Genomic DNA, 15,310 nt, shown 5'->3' with positions numbered 1-15,310 from the left:
ATTGAGTGCCTACTGTGAGCCAGGCACTGTGCCAGGTGTTCAGAAAAGAATAATTTAATAATATATGTATCTAATTTCCCATAAATTATTTCATAGTCTTTTCTATCTGAAGTTTTCGAAATCTCGTGTTCCATTGCCTTGGACTTCCTCAAAGGCCAGGCATAGGAGTGTCTTAATGATTGTGCGGGTCGATACTGATGTACACTCCAGCCGGAGACACTCCACAGAGGGGCACTCCATTATTCCAATCAGCAGGATAAACGGCTTAAGTCTTACAGTGTTCCGGTGGGCAAGGCCAGTAATGCTTAAGTAGTTATACTTTTAATGCAGTACCAATTAATGGCCTCTTAAAGGCGAAGTGTTACCCAGCTCTGTAGGAGGCAATGGAAGGCAGAGCCTAGTGTGAAAGTCAGTGCTCCACCCTGCACCTGACTAGGCTGCTGATTTGCACGCAGGACGTGCAGCGTCTTGAGATCTCCAAACAAATTACGGATATGCAACAGGAGATGCCTGCATGAGTTTTACAAGTATGGCAATGGTGAGGTAGGAGGCTGCTTAGCAAAATACACACTTAGACCACATTTACGGCTTTCTCTTGTCAATATAATTAATATTCATCGTACCCTGGCTAACTCAAGCTGGCGAGGCAGCTCTGGGACTGACAGTGTGCTCTACTGGGGAAGTCAGTGGACTTGGTTTGAGTCTGAATCACAGCTCTCCCTCTTAACTAGCTATGTGGCCTCAGGTGACCAGACCTCTGTGCCAATTTCCCTATCTACAAAATAAGGAGGTTGGATTAGATCATCACTAAAATTCCCTTCTGGCTCTATGATTTTAATTAATTTTTTAATCATCTAGAATTGTGGTTGAGTTTCCTCTCAATGTTTCTATATAATTCTTGCTATAATTTTGTGTTTACATAAGAGTAGTAGAAAAAACCCACACTTGGTAATCAACCCCACCTTGGTCCAATCGCTTACTCTACCCCAAACCAGTTCGACCTTGGGTCACTTATTAGCTATCGTCACTCTGTCAAGCTACAGTTTTCTCACCTGGTAAAATGAAATGATTGTTTTAAAGGGCTGTTGTGAGAATTAAAAGATAATGGGGCAGTGTATGTGGAAGTATCTAATTCAGAAAGCGAAGTGCTCAGAAAAATGTGACTTCCACTGTAGGGGGCAAAGGCTTCTTTCCCCTCATGGTGAACTGATGCACATTTTTCAAGTTAACACTGGGGGAGATTTCGGACCTATAATGGTAATGCAACAACACTGCTCAGTTTCTTAATTTAAAAGCCTATGGGAGGAAGAGTGGGATTGCTAGAGGGGCAGAAGAAAAACTCACAATGATGTTTCCTATTAGGAAGACTGCACATCAAACCTAAAGGCTCATTATTTAGTAACTGAACTCCCGATGGAAAACGTGAAGAGTTTGCATGAGTGTATGTATATGTCAAACACATGTCTTTCCTCTACAGATAATACCAGGAATTTCTTTGGGTGATTTACTCAGTTTACCTGGTTATAACTATAATGTCATTGCATATCTTCATGGAATATTAAGATCTGAGATGCTATTCATTATTTCACTCAAGCATGTATAAGACACCCACTATTTATTATTATTAGCAGTAATTGTATGAATAATGAATGCAAAGATGAATCAATCATGGATCTTGTAGTCAGGTAGCTTGTGGTCTGGCTGGAGAGATAAGGTGTATAAAAAATAATACAAATATATTGAAGAATAAGATAAATGGTGCAAGATAGAAATGGAGTGCCAAGTGTTTGAGAAAAGACTACTTCTAGTTGAGGCTGGTTGCCGAAGGGCCATGCAAGTAGAGGGAGCATCATAAAAGTACATCATTACAGGGAAGGGTGAGAAGCTGGTACCAGCAGGAAGTTCAAATTACACACAGTGAGGGGACGCTACAGAAAGTCAAAGGTCTAAAGTGATCCATGCATCCATGACCCTTCCTTTAAGTAATAATGCAAATGTTTCTCTTTCTCCTGCCCTAAACCATATCACTTATCTCCTATTGGTAACCGTGGCTCAATGCGGTTTTATTTTTATGGAGGTCATAGGGTATGGATCAGAGTCTCCTTGGAGACATGAGAGACTGAGGTGGAGGAAGAAGGTATAGTTTGAAAATACACCCCTCCCATATTCTAATATATATTTTTACTGAAAATCCCTAATGACAGTGTCTCAGAAATAAATTTTCAGCCTTTTTAAAATCCTGAAATATCAAATTGCTTCCCCTTAAAAGCCTAAGACAAATGAGTCTTATAATCTTAATATAGCTTTGTAATGGAGTCTTATTCCCTTTTTGATGTTTGATGCAGATGGCTTTCAAAACCCACCATTCCCCCTTCATCTTCTGCCCCATAACTCGACATGCTAATAAGAAAGCTTGAGTACTCCCACCTTTGGGGACAGAGGGAAGTTTAAACCGCATAAGCCCTAGCTCGTGCATGGAAACCCTCACCCAGCCCCACCTCCAAGCCACCATAAAACAAACAATCTGGTCTCCTTTTCCTGCTCTCGAGCCATTTCTGGACTCGCTTGGGAGCCCAGTTGATCTCCCCAGAAAGGCTCATCACTTGAATTTTAAGCCTTTTCATACCCACTTGGTGCCTGTATAGCGTCATCAGTCTCAACATCTGAACCAAGTCTTGGATGGGTCTCCTTCTCTGGGATGACCACAGCAAGCGGCACAACAAGCAGAGTGTTTACGCAATGACCACCAACACGGGGGGTCTTTTTTCTCTTTGGTTCACTAACTGGCTCTGTTGCCAGGTAGCTTGTTTTTTGATTCGCTGCCCACTGGCAAGCTTGTGCTTTGGGCTGTGTTGCTTGTGCTGTATTTGCTGAGCCCTACCAAGTCTGTTACAGATTTCAGTGAACTAAGTTGGAAGTTTTGATAACTGGTATTTAAGAACAGGAATACAGGAGCCCTGAGTCATGTGTCTTGGTCCAGACCTATATGCGTGTCTCAGATTTGTGTGTCTAGATTCCACTAGGTTCAGGGGAACAACTCACCTTGTGACCATTGGTTGTTTGTCTCAATCAGACTTTGCTTCCATTCTAGAGAGTGCTTGGGAAATACTGGTACTTTGTGTAAAATGTGAGTACATCGGTGGCCACTCGTGTGCAGGAAAAATGGTCGCCACGTGGAACGCTGTGGTTCACACTGTAAAAGCAGGTGACCCACTAGGATTCTGCAAAATGCCTTTACTGCTGCTATGTCACTGCTGGCCAAAAATATATCTTGACCTTCCGGGTTATTGGGGGAAGCATTCAAGGCTTCCCCATGGCATATCTAAGGGATTAAATCCATGATCCTTAAAACCTATAAAGGAACCGTTGCCATGAGGGAGACCCTAACCCTAATGATATGGATTTACTCTCTGGATGAAGTAACTTATAAATATGAGAAGGGTAGAGAGGACTTCATCATGCCCAACAAACCATATACAGCGACCACCAAAAGAAAAAAAAAAAATGAATACAGGAGGAGGAATCAAAAAGCTGAAGCAGAGGTCCACAATTTGACCCTATTAGAAATCTAAAACTTACTAAAGAATTTATACAAAAACAAAAAAGATAAAAGGTTGCTAATGGCTTTTTGCACCTTTACAACCTGGGTTCTGAATTAACTTTTAACATCTGCTGAAATGCACCAATTATCAAACTTTTCATGGCTTTCATCAATACTAAGGCTCAAATTAGAGTTACGCATAGGGATTCCCTTAAATTTACACAAGGTGCCCCCTCTAATATGAGAGGAGTTACTGAAGACATTTCAGGACATGTAAGGCGGACTAATGGGTGTGCCTCACCAGAATCATCAGAACTATTGCCTTGCCTAAATTCCCCATAGCCATAGCACCCATTATCCTAAAATACCCCATACTGGGCATGCATGCTCTGACCCAATGAGTAATAAGTTAACATTGAATTAAGTTTCTATGACTTACAATTGGTTTGCCAAAATGAGACCACATGGACCTTCCCTGCCCATTACTTAAAGTAGTTAATATGGCCCAGTTTAAACAGGGCCTTCGAGATTTGAAACCCATATTATAAACCTATTTAGAAAAAAAGTGATTACCCCTTCTGCTTCATTATTTAATAACCCAGTTTAGCCTATGCTTAAACTTGGAAAGAATGAATGGCATCTTGTGATGGATTACTGTAACCTTAATGCTGAGGCTATACCTGTTAAGCGCCCATGCCATTACTGAAATGACTAATTCTATCTAATGAACAACTGGTAAATACTTGGCAGCCATAAATTTGGCTAATATGTTACGTTCATTCTCAATTCAACAGCCTCTTGGCCACAGTTTGCCCCATCTTCGAAGAGACAAAATACTGTTTTATGGGGCTACCAATAGAGACCTACACAGCTGTGCCTTCGCACATGAACTTTACAGACGAGATCTTAACTGTGTTCAGCTTTCTCCAGGAGCACAGTAATGACATCACACTTGTCACATCCCTTCCAAAGAGATTGATTTGACACACTCATTGAGGACACACCGATATTCACAAAAGCGGTCACAGAAAGGGATGGGCCATTGTCCCATACAGACTACAAGGTCCCGCCACCTGGTTAAATTCCTAAAAGTTAGTTAGCTGAGGACCATTCATTCCATCCTTGACTGTCAAAAATCAGCATCTTTAATGTTAAAATAAGCCCAACTTCTTTTAGGCCTTTTAGGGTCTGGAGGCAACATATTCCTCATTTACAAATTCTACTTAAGCCCATTTATTGATGCTGTTACTCCTAAATCAGCCCACCCTGACCATGATCCTGTACAACAAAAGGCTTTAAGATCTGCCCAGATAACAATACAGCAGGCACTCCAATTAGTGCCTCTCGGAGACTCCTTCACTGTAGAGGCCTCAGCAATCTCCTTTTATGCCTCCTGGACTCTCTGGACCATGCATACATGATAGCCATAACTTTCCCATGGACTCTGGTGCAGGAAACTTCCTTCAGCTTCATGCTTTATGTCATTAGAGTTCAATGGCCAGGTTCATACTGGGCTGGTCATGAGCCTGTGACCCTCCACAGCCAGCTCGCCTTATATCTGAGATTATGGAAACAACACCCTGAAAAATTGGCACAGCTACTGAGGCCTCATTGCTGCAGGAGACGGCCAAACCAGGGTCCTCTGGCATATCCCATCTGTAGGAGGAACTCTTCTCCCCATTGCTAGTCCTTTGCCAGATGCCATAGTGCTGGAGAAGGTCACCCCCTTTTCCAGACCTCTTGCCTATCTGGAGAGTCCTTCAGAATCAACCAAGCACACAGCGAGGGGAGATGACATCACTACCATCATATGGATGGAGTTTGCTGGAAAGCTGCTGCTTTTCAGTCCTTTACTAGGATGTTCCTGATAATGGGATAGGGCTCAAGAGTCAGAGCAACTGGGCAAACTCTGTGCAGTCCTCTTTGCACTGGGTGCTCTGGCCAACAGCCCCATCTAGAGACTCTCAGGCCATTGCCCATGACCTTTTCATCTGATGTGGTCAAAGATAGCAACCATTCCCAGCCCAAGGCTGCTGCTCTGGGTAAAGAAATCTGGCAATCTCTGGTTTCACAGACACCCAAAACATAAATCAAGGTCATATACGTCTCTGCACATAGTGAGTCCACAATAAAAGGCCTCAGGAAGATACTCCTTACCCCTTCAGAGTTTCGACGTTACTGATAGTGACCAGACCACTCATTTTTCTTCTCAAAATACACAACGTTGGGCTCTTATACAAGGCATTTAGGGGAATTTTCACCCCCTTTACCACCCTCAGACTGCAGGCCTCATAGAATGACATAGTGCTTTACTTAAACAAGTTCAAGTTCAGTCAAATGAGACATGGCACAGTTCAGTTATTGAACATTCAGGGCAAACTGGAATAAAGATTCTGACTCCATTTTTGACGTTTGATTGCTGACAGCTTTCAAGCCCCACTCCTCCCCGTCCTTCAGCCTTACAACTGGGCAAGCTGATAAGAAAGACTAGGTGCTGTCACCTTTGGTGCCAGAGAGAACAGTTCAAACCATGCAAGCCCCAGCCAGCACATGGAGACCCACCCCACCCCAACTCCACCCATTACATAAAAAAGCCAAGCCAGTCTTCTTTCCCTGCTCTCTCAAGACATTTTTGGACTTGCTTGGGTGCCACCTCTGCTTCACTGTGTGAATGATAAATCTTTTTATATCCTCTTGGTTTATGTGTGGCATCACCAGGTTCATCATCTGAACATGTTAGGTGGGAGCCCCTCCCACAACTTTAGAGTGAATATTTAGAATTAAATAGTAACAAATACGTAAATATTGAAAAACAACTTCATAAAATGATAAATAAACATTACAGAAGTTCACTTTCTGAGCAATCTCGTGAATAAGACCACATATTTTTGTGAAATGGCATTTAATATTTAAACTTAATAAGCCTCTCAATCTCTCAGACCCAAGGATCTGAAACATGTTTGACAGATTTAACGATTCCGTAACAGTGTTAGAAACAAAGTTAAATTAACGATTGCATGTCTCAAAGAATGGAGGGGGCAGGCATACATATAACCTCGCCTGAGCCAAGATTCAGGGGCTGGATCTAGGAGAATAAAACTTGCACCGATTGATACACTGGAAGAAATGCCACCTACAAAATGGGCACATATAACCTGGACTCTCCATAGGAGACTAACAGCTAAGTGAAAAGTACAAATGATAAAGCAAAGAACCTGAAAGTATTTGTTATTCTCTTCTGATTCTGGCCAACTATGCCTGTTTTTCTCTTCAATGAAATGGGGATATTAATTCCAGCCTTCTTAATATGTACTAGGACTATTCTTCCATGTCCCACAGCACCTTACACAAGTATAAGTGGGCCAAAAATGAGCAGCAGGGCAGCCTCTGTGAATGAAATACAGCCTCTCTAAATAAAACAATTTGTTCAGAAACAATACTGGGTGTGGCAGGAGAAAAGTAGCTTCCTAAGGAAACAAGTTGCGAAAGGGGAACTTTATTTTTATGCTGGAAGATATCATCTTCCCCTATGACTTCAGTTATCTAAGAAACTAGGTCCCAAACCTGCATTTTTCAGGTCTTACCTTTCTCTTGATGACTAGCATATATCCAGCAGCACAGTTTAATATTGCAAATTGGTGTGATCATTGTGGGCAACTGTGTTAGATGGAGATATCCCTTAGAAGCTTTGCACTCAGCATATTTAAGACTGAGCTCAGCTCTCCAATACCAGCTGTTCCTCTTCTGTTCCACTTAAGGAACACCAGCATCGACTCAGGCACTTACTCCAGAAACCTTGGATCAGGCTCTAATCACTTCCCTCACCTTGGAGCTCCCACCTCCCACCTCCTACCTCCCACTATTCAATCAGATCTTCCCAACCCTAATCTAGCATCCCCTACACGCTTCCTCCCATCCAAAGTCAAGCCCTATCGCACACCAGCCAGAGTGAACTTCTAAAAAGCTAATGCTAATAATAATAATACATAAAACCTTTAAATAGCCTAAAGTTGCTCCTAGTAAAAGTACACATTCCTTAACATGCCCTACACATGTAGCGGTATTGGGTTCGTCCCTATCTCTCTTTCTAGGTTTCTCTCACTGCTGCTTCCACTCCTTCCTGGCAATCTGCTCAATCCATTTTTTTTTTTTTTTTAAATCTCAGGAGGGGACGTTTCGTACATCCTTTTCTTGCTGCCTGGAACACTTTCCCTCTCTCTATCCACCGATATCTCCTAAATGCTACCTCCTAGGTCTCCTGGTGTGCCCTTCTGGATCTACCACGCGGTTCGAGTTGGGGGGGCCGTGCCACACGGTGGGTTTCCTCCTCCTAGTATTCACACATTGCACTGTGATTTCCTCAACACCTCGCCTCAAGACCAGCGTGAGCTCTGTGAAGGCAGAGCAACGTTCACCTTACCGCTGCATCTGCAGCACCCAGCACCGTATCGGAAACACAGCACTAAAACTGTCGCTGGATAAAACCAGGGCAGGAGGTCAGCTTAGCTCATATGTTGATACAGAGGAACGTTTTGGGTCACATTTAGCACCAGCTGGTTACGCCACCTCCTGCTCCTCCCACCAGCTGCCTGCCTGAACCATGGAGTGTAGCAGTGACACAAAATGGGATGTGCTTGAAAGGTGGGAGGAATGGTGCCATCTGATATCGTTTTAGAGAATCTTCTCAACTACAATAATTAAAAGATGTTTTCCCTCCTGGAAACTCATTCAAAACTTCCTCTTGGTGCAAAGTCTTTGCTGGAAGACAAGGCTCTAAAAGATAGCTTTGATTGTGTGGTATGTAAACTCCATCTCAAGCTGTTACAAACGAAAAGGAGATATCTCTGGAAACATGGTCTCTTGAAGTGCCTCTCGACATACTTTCTTGGATGGGGGAGGATAAGAGAGGAAGCTAGTTCGAGTCCTAATTCTGTCAATAATTATAATTCCCTTTGAGTTGACTGCTTATTTTCCCTGGGACTCTATTTCACCATCTATATTAATCGATTTATTAAATTAAGGATCTTTCCAGTTATAAGTTTCAACGATTCTGGTGCCCCAGATCTCAGGGACTTCTTGGACCAAGATCTCTAAAAGGAACCTTCCATCGCCCTGGACACCTGTGGAACGGGAGAAAACAGAAGTACAGACCCCACAGACCCTAGGGCTGGCATGTTGGCTGAAGACAATGAAAGCCAGCTCCAACCCAAAGGATGGATGGTCAAGTCATTCTCTAAGGCCCGGTTCTAAGCCTGCACCCTGACCCACAGCCAAGATGTTGCTAGGAAACAAGGATCTGGAGCCAGCTGGCCAATATCATACAGGCTGGAATCATACAGGTCTGTCTGCCTCTTTCCTCACCCTTCCTGACCAAGGACTTCTAATCATTTCAGGAGAAAGAGAGACGCTCTCCGAGAGAACACTCTTTGGAGTACCCACTGTGGTTAAGTAATAGCAAGATGTAGATGGTGAGAGGCTTGGAGAAAGAAAAGATAGAAGAAAGAGAAGGCAAGAGAGAATACCTTTGGCCTGCTATGCCTTTGGATTATATATCCTACCCCACCCTGAGTCTCAGTTTCCTAGGCTTAAAGATACCAGCTTTAAAGGACTGTCGTGAGGGTCAAATGAGATCACATGAGGTGCCCAGTGCACCTCCTGGCATATAGTGGTTCTCAGTATATAGCATATGGTTACTGGGAGACAGTAGGGCATGTGGACTTCAGAGTCAGACAGTCCTGGGACATGACCTTGAGCAGATGAGTTTTCTCATTGGGAAGACAAGGATAATAATCTAGACCTCACGGGGTTGTTATTAAGACAATCGGGGTCATGTAATTTATTGGCCCATAGTAGGAATTCAGTAAAAGTCACTCGTTGTTGCCCACTCCTCTTGTAGCCGTCTCTCAACACACAAACACCCCTACACATTCTTCTTGACCACCACAAGCTTGGTATTCGACGGTGTCAACATGCTCCCCTATGCCCCACTGCTGGACTCCAGGTTGTGCTTTCTACTAACTCTGTTTTCTACTCCCACCCCCAGGGTCAGACAGGACTCAAATTCACAAACTGACAGATGAGCCAGGGAGAAACGGCCATAGCTCTAGGAGCTGTGAAGGGAAGCAGGTTTCTATCTTAGCCTGCAGTACTCAGGCTTGACAAGAGCTACATCATTATACTTTTTGTTTTAGAAAACTAATAGTAATAGTAATCATCGCTGACTTAAGTGTGTTTCATAATAATAACTGATAATAAGAATAGGTAGCATTTCCTGAGCATTGCTTATATGCCAAGTGCAGGGATAATCACTTTACAAACATGGTTTCATTTAATTCTCATAACAAGACTATGAGGCAAGCATGATTACATCCATTTAAAGATAAACAAACTGAGGCTCAGAAAACCCTAAGTCACACATCTGGTAAATGGGACTCACACATAGCTTGATTTGTATGTTGTTATATGTTGAAACATATACCACTGGTAAGGAGCAGGCAATAAAGACTGATTTGTGTTGAGTTCCTACAACGGATGGGCCAATTTATTAATCACATGATCTTGTATCATCTTCTGAAGAACCCTGAAAGGTCCAGATGTTTTTCGAATGATTCCCCTGCTACCTCCCAAAGCGACCCCTTGTTTTCACTTAATTTCAGGCATCTGGAGATCCAGCCTCTCCTATTCATGAGAGTTCCCAGCTGTGGACAGAGGCAGTAGCAGATTCTCTAATTACTTAGGAGACGGAGGCACAAAGGCATGCAAAGCTCTGACACAGAAGCCAACGGCAGCCCTCAGGAACACCTGGAGGGATTTGGGCATGATTCCTCCCAGCCGGTCTGAGAGAAGGCACATCCACCAGCCTTTCCCACACATCCAGCTTTGCATCTTGTTCCCTGGAAGTCCTCTCCAGCCCTCCGGTTGGCAAATGCCTCCTTCTCCGGGGCTCTGCTTAGACATTTCTCCTCTAGGGAAAGGCCCAGCCCACCCTAAGTGGTTAGGGGCCCATTTCCCAGCCATGGCTCCTCTACTCGAGACCTTCTATATACATACACACACCAAGTGCTTTGCTCTGTGACAGCATTTATCAAAAGGCTCATTATTGTCTGTTTATCTGGTTTTGAAAACCTTTTCCATTTGACTGTGAGTTCCTTGAGAGCAAGGAGTGTGTCTCAATCACCTCGGCATCCTTAGCACCTTATACAGGTCCTGGCATATACTGGGGGCTCAAAGCATTCTTGCGGAATAATAGAGGGGTGAAAAGGGACAAAGGAAGCCATGAAGGGCGGAGGGAGAGGGAAAGCACCCTTCTGGTGTGGCAGGTGGGTAAGGCTGCTCTTGGGTCAGTAGGTTTAGCCCGGTGGTAATGAGCTGGGGAAGGCAGCAGCTTCCATCTGTGTACCTGTGTTCCCTGTCAACCATTTCGTTCTGACTAGGGGCTGAAGGCAGAGGCAGAACGAAAGCCCCATATTCATCTCTAGGGAAAGTCCACATTGTTTAGTGCAAGACTGATGAGTGCGAAGGGTCCTTTCTAACAGCCCTGCCCCCTCAGGCCTTGCATCGCGTGGTTTCGCTCCAGTCTAAAGGGAACCAGGGTAACTAGTTTACAACAGTGTCCATCTCTTCTCCTAAGTAAAAAGACAATGGGGACAGTCTTCAGTGCATCAGTAATGATGTGCAGTTGACCCCTGAACAGTGTAGGAATTGGGGGCACTGACCTACCACACAGCTGAAAATCCATGTATAACTCTGACTCCCTCAAAACTTATTCGTAGCCTGCTGCCGACCAGAAAGAAGCCTCACCAACAACACAACAGTCAACTGAAATCTATTTTGTATATTATATGTATTATATACTATACTCTTTCGATAAAGTAAGCTAAGGAAAAGAAAATGTTATTAAGAAAATCTTAAGGTAGAAAAAAATACATTTATAGTATTGGAACAAAAACACACGCATAAATGGGCTTGCACAGTTTAAACTTGTATTGTTCAAGGGTCAACTGTTTTTGTGTATGTGCTGGTACGTGTGTACGTACCCAGAAATATAAAAACAGGCAAACTGACAACAACCGGCTCTGCCATCTATGAGCATGTGTGAGGCTCTGGCAACCAGGAGTTTGAATTTATTATAAGTTTTTAGGAGGGAGAAGACCAAATAAAGCTCCTAGCTGGTTATTAAATTCCCTCCTTTGCAAATGTAGGTTCTAATTGATTACATAAACTGACTTCAAACTTCCTATCTGTAGAACGGGAATAACTAGCCTAGACGGCAATGGAAAACATCTTACACATGAGTCACTATTTACTCTGACACCCATGGCAGATGTCAAATGACCACTGCCTTCTGTCCCACTAAGCCTAGTCCTGACCCAGAATCTCTTTCAAGGTAGTAGTTCAGGCAGTCACTACCATCTGATCATAACTAGCACATAAAGAGACACTCAGCCCTGGCTAGATGACTGCTAAGGCCTCTTTCAGCTCTGATGTTTCAGGGTTTGGCTTTATCTTGTAATGCTGCCCCAAAGTGAGGGTAGAGAGGCAAGTTGTGCAGAGGGGCATCCATGAATAAAGAGTATTTCTGCCCCTGCCCAAGCCGAGGGAACTAAACTCTGAGTCTTTCCTCTGTGGATAAGAGAAATAGAACAGACATGCAAATGGTTTCCCTGGGTCTGATGCCAACTTCTAAAGAGTTCTCTGAGTCTGCCATGGTATACAGCTGGACGAATGTGGTCTTTGTGATTAAAGCAGCTTGGGTTCAAATTCCTGCTCTGCCAAGTTCCCCGGGGTGAACTGCCACAACTCGTCTCACCCTTCTGAGCCTCAGTTTCCTCAAACGTGAAATGCAGGTAACAACGCCTTCCTTACAGGCTTATTGTGAGGAGTGAATTGGATGAAATAATGTACATGAGAATGCTCTGAGAGCTGCACTGCGCTGAGCACATGCAAAGGATTATTATTCTTGGTATGCACCACTAGGAAAAAGACTGGGGTGTTCCGTTCCAGATGGACTCCATCTAAACCGGAGAACAAATGCTTTTTTTGGTAATTTCATCTGGTAGAAACGGCAGTCTCATGGGCCTATTTGTGTTTAATGAACCACATCCTGTATCATCTTTTTGCATAGTTTTGAAGAGAAATAAGTTGGCTCTCTCATCTGGTGTGCTGCCGGCTAGAGAACGTCCAGCCCATGTTTCAACCTCCTCCGGTCTCCCTGCTCTCTCCAGAAATAAACACTACCCCAGAGTTAGACTGATCCTACAAGCAGCTGCACAGAAGCCAAGGTGGAGGGGAGCGGGGAGCAGTATTTACCACCTCCCACCACTACGCTGGGATCCTGGCATAGACGAATGCCACCAAGGCTGAGGTTTTTGACCCATGTCATAGTTAAGGAGTGTGAGGTTCCATGTCACTCAAAGGCAGAGAGCATGGGGGCAGGTGGGGCTAAAGAGACTGGCTGGGGACACATCAGATCTGAGAGAGCCATGGAGAGGAGTTTGGAAATCAGCCTCAGGGCAATGACAAGGCACCCAGGAGTTTTCATCCAAGGAGTGGCATGAAGGGATACCTGCTTAGAAACATCCCATGATGGTTGATTTTATGTGTAAACTTGACCGGGTCACAGGATGTCCAGATAGTTGGTCAAACAGTATTCTGAATGTGTTTGTGAGGGTGTCACTGAGGATGTTTTGGACAAGATACTTAGTAGACTGAATAAAGCAGATTGCCCTCCTTAATGTGGGTGGGCCTCATTCAATCATTTGAAGGCCTGAATAGAACAAAAAGACTGACTTCCTGGCAGTAAGAAGGAACTCCTTCTGCCTGACTGTATAAGCCAGGACATTGGTCTCTTCTTGACTTTGGCCTTGAACTGAAACACTGGTTCTTCTTGGGTCTTAAGCCTGCCAGCTTTGGAACTGGAACTTACACTATAGGCTCTCCATTTTGCTGAGCAGATTTTGGCTTGGAACTTCTCAGCCTCCATAGTGATATGAGCCAATTCCTCATAATAAATCTCTCCCTATCAACTAATCAATCAGCCTCTGTGTGTGTGTGTGGGGGGGGTGTAATATATGTATGCAGGATATATATGGCATATCATATACTATATTGCCAAATATATCCTATATATACTATAGGAATATAATATAATCAAGTATATAATATATGAATATGCCATATATCCGTATATATCCATATACATCATATATATTATTATATATAATAAAAATATTTTTATCTATCTATCTATCTACCTACCTATGTATCCTGTTGGTTCTGTCTCTCTGGAGAACCCTGACTGATCCTTGTCCTTAGGGCTGTCATGTGATTTGGGTTGATGGGAGACAAGCAGGTATGCAGGGAGATCAGGCAGCAGGCCAACACTGGAATCCAGGCAAGCCATGATGGTGGCTTGGGACAGGGTGGCAGCAATGAGGTGGGTCAAAGTGAGCAAATTCTGGAGTTGCTTGAGAATTAAAACTGCTAAGACTTGGAGTGGTTTGGAAATGGGAAGAGTGAGGGGTAGGCAGATGATGAGAAGGACCCCTAGGTTTCTGGCTCTGACTCTGAGCAGATAATGGTGCTTTTCACAAGAACACTGGAAAAGCACTAGGCTGTGTGGGGTGGAGTCTGGGCAGGCGGGGGCTCCAGCATGACAGCAAATAGAGAAAAGCTTGGAGTGGAGGTATAAAGTGGGAGTCACCAGTATAGGAATGGTGATAGAGAGCATGGCGAGACACCCCTTAGAGAGATTGCAGTCCAGGAAGAAGGGCCTCTAGGACAGGGCCTGGGAAAGCATACTGACTGGTTTGGCAGAGGAAGGTGAGCCAGCAAAGGAGACAGAGAAGAAACAGGCAGGAGGGGAGGGAAGCTCTGGCACCATAGAAGCAACACAGAAAGTGCCTCAAGCAGGAAGTAATCAACTCCATCTAATGTTAATCAAAGGTCAAGCCAGTAGGAACAGAAAACTGCCCGTGGATGGTTAAATCGCTGGGGAGATAAACCGGTACCCATGCAGGTCTCAGCTCTGAGATCAACTCTTCATTTCTGGCTGCCTGCTGCCTTTGAAGTGAGTTCCCTCAGGAAAAGGAAAGCCCAGGAGAGTTCTCCAGTTCCAGCAGCCCCTTGGCCACACCTGTCCTCACAAAAGGAGGTGACATTTCACTACACCTTATCCTCCTCCTCCTCCCAGCCCAACCCTTGGGGTGCCTTTCAAAGAGCCAAAACTCCTTTAAAGAGTAGTCTAGGATGTTTCAGCAGACATTCAAAAGTACATTGTAATTCAAATGAAAATGCAGAAATTCATTCCCTTGGACAGGCTTGGGAAATTATAACAGAGGTAAAACATCTTTTAAAGGTGGCAACGGGCTTTATCTGTGGGGACATCTCTACACTGTGGACTCTCTCAACCCAAACTCAAGAGCAGTACAACCTTCACATGGAGAATGTCCTTTCGCCAGGTCACTGAGTCAATAAACTTGGAAGAGGTATATTAATTGGACACATTTCTCTTCTACATGTTCTTTGTCTCCCCATTTCTCTTTGTGGATTCACTTTCCCTGCGTTTATCTTTCTTTGTTTTTCTGTCTCTTCCTATCTCCCTCAGTTGATCACTTTCTCTGTCTGTCTCTGTCTCTCTGTCTCTGTTTCTCTCTCTCTCTCTCTCTTTCTCTCTCTCTCTCTAACACACACACACACACACACACACACACACACACTGAGTGGATTTGTCAACTATTGGTGGAACAAACAGGTTGGATCAAGGTAATA

At 43.9% G+C, this 15,310-nt stretch overlaps 1 protein-coding gene across 4 annotated transcripts in view; it reads right to left on the bottom strand.

Annotated features, from left to right (window-relative positions):
* Positions 1-15,310, bottom strand: part of ASTN2 (astrotactin 2) — a 791,570-nt gene that overhangs the window by 201,742 nt on the left and 574,518 nt on the right. The gene's annotated exons all lie outside the window — the stretch shown is intronic.

Source organism: Pteropus medius, unplaced genomic scaffold, assembly GCF_902729225.1.
Source record: "Pteropus medius unplaced genomic scaffold, Ma_sr-lr_union100, whole genome shotgun sequence".
Lineage (NCBI taxonomy): Eukaryota > Metazoa > Chordata > Mammalia > Chiroptera > Pteropodidae > Pteropus > Pteropus medius.
This window is presented reverse-complemented; position numbering and strand designations above follow the sequence as displayed.